The sequence below is a fragment of the Diadema setosum genome, chromosome 20 (assembly GCF_964275005.1).
Source record: "Diadema setosum chromosome 20, eeDiaSeto1, whole genome shotgun sequence".
Taxonomy (NCBI): domain Eukaryota; kingdom Metazoa; phylum Echinodermata; class Echinoidea; order Diadematoida; family Diadematidae; genus Diadema; species Diadema setosum.
In genome coordinates, this window is record NC_092704.1 from 819,434 (window position 1) to 821,879 (window position 2,446).

Here is a 2,446-nt window from a genome sequence, read left to right on the forward strand (position 1 = left end):
AGCACTAGTGTTTAAAAACAAAGATCTTAATTCTATGAGTCTTTTTTAGTCTTGATCTTACGGCCCGATGTGATGACTCTCCTTCTGTTTGTTGTTTGTTTGTCTTCTTTTTTTCTTTTTTTACTAGGGGTGTCCCTTGTAATTCCCTTGTGTCATGACCATCACACTAGACTTATATACTAGCCGCTATCATTGATAGATTTATTCGTCTTTAACACTTTGTAATGATATGTCAAATCATGCAAAATCAAAACTCTAAATTGGCCATTTCGATTGTATTTTGTGAAACGCTGTGATTTTTGTTGGTGTTCCTTTAGTGTCGACAGATGACTGGGATCACTTCATTGTTACCATGGCAGCAAACTTCAAGGAGGACAAGAAATGTATCGACTGTGGGAAAAAATATGGGGCGACGTACAACGTAAAAGAAAAACAAATGCTATGTGATGAATGCGTAGAAAAGAAAGACTTCGCAATCAAGACTGGAAAGGAAGACAAGAAATGGTTTTGTGAAAAACACGCAAAAGCCATCAAATTCTATTGCGATTCGCATGATCTTGGAATCTGCCACTCCTGTGCAACCGTCCGACACGGACAGCCATGTGTCCTACAAGACTTGGATGACATTGTCACTGAGAGAAAGACTGCTCTGAGAGACCTGGTTGTCATGGCAACAAAAAAGATGGCTGAACTGAGAAACCGTGAACAGCATGCCAAGCAACAAGGAGATGATGCGACCAATCACTTGATGTCAGTGGAAAGAGAAATAGGATTGTTCTTTGAAGAAAAACTGCGTCGCGAGGACGCCACCCTGCGGCGAGAGGAAGACGTAATAAAACAGAAAGCAGAAGAAGAAATTTCTAAAGTTAATGAGAAAAAAGAACAGAGATTGCTACAGAGCCGTAATAATGCAAGAGCAAAAAGAGAGAAAATAGCCAAAGTACAAGAAGATCTATCGATCTCACTGATAGACATACACAATGAGTTTACGAGAAAATTCAAACATTGTCACCATGAAATTACGAAGAGTCAGCTCGCTATGAAAAGAGTTTTGAGTGACATTGAAACCCTTCTCCTCAGTAACAAACGACTGATCGAGGGAGGGAAAGATCTCGTGAGGTCATTGAACCAGGCCGTTGGGTCAGCTGATGAGAGGAAAGAGGAGGAGGACCCTGAAGGTATCTCAAGCGAAGTGAAAACTGTCCCCGATTTGTGAAAAGTGAGGAAGGCAAGGGTTACAAGGGGAGAGTCGATTGGTGTGGCGGGAAGTGGGAACTTAGCGACTCAGTTGAAATTCCAGAGAATGTAAAAGTACCAGCGATAGCTGGATGTATCAACGAGGAAGAGGTGGTAATTTCAGGCATTTCTATTGGCAACGTGCAAACATTTGTGACAAATGTCCGAACCAAAAAGACGGAGAAAGCGGCACAGAACGACAGTGAAACATTTATTACTTCATGTACACTACTGGATGACAACACGATAGTCTGTGGTAAGTGGCTGCGAGGCTGTTCGGGACCAGTCTTGAGCAAGTGCATCTCACTGTACGACAGGCAGTGGAAACTCCTTAGACACCTGGACATACCAAGACACGGGCAGACAGACTACGCCTGGGTAGAAGTTGCAGTCGATGTGAGTGGTATGCTCCTTGCTTGTGAGGCTGGTCAGCCTCATATCTACGTCATCGATTGGAAATGTGGAAAGATTGAAAACGTGATCACGTGCAAGTCTGGGGATATCTGGATGCGCGGAATTATGACTTGCTTGAAGATAGCTTGTCATAAGACATCTGATGGCACATTGTTGGTACTCGATCGTCATGGAGATCAGACGAAAATAAAACATAGTGATATATTCTGGAATATGGCTATCGATCGTTTGACCGATGACCCGTATGTTGTATGCTACAATGAAGAGAGCAATATATGTTCCATCGATCGTATGTCTTACGACGGCGTGGCGGGAGTAAGAGAATTGTCCATCCCACTATGGGAGGGATTGAAAAAAGATGAAAGAGGCCTCTATGCTTTATTTTTAGAGCTCATTATCACCTCTGATGGCAAACTCATCTTGTGTGATAGAAGAAACGTCATGGTCTATAAGAAAAAGTTTACATTGTAAACGATAGCCTGATGTCTGCAAAGTTGATCAATTCAGAGGATGTTTAAATGGATTGAGAAAATAATACAACTTCATCAAGAAGAGGAATTGTAGCATAATTTGCTCTCTTGGCCAATTACTGATGACTTTTATTTGGAGATAACATTTTGTCACACAGAATATGTAATACCGTAAAATCCTAATCCTAGAAGTTCGGTGATGTCCTCCGGTTAAAAATATCTGTGAACTCTTCAGATGACTTGTATAGATTTAATGCGTCTCGATTGCTTTGTTGGTTGCCCCACATTCGCTGTAATGTATTACAACACTCCCTATATCCCTATAT

General features: G+C 41.5%; 1 pseudogene; it reads left to right on the forward strand.

Moving 5' to 3' along the window:
* The first annotated feature begins 352 nt into the window (after nt 1-352).
* On the forward strand, nt 353-2,121 carry LOC140244107 (uncharacterized; annotated as a pseudogene).
* Nucleotides 2,122-2,446: the final 325 nt, after the last annotated feature.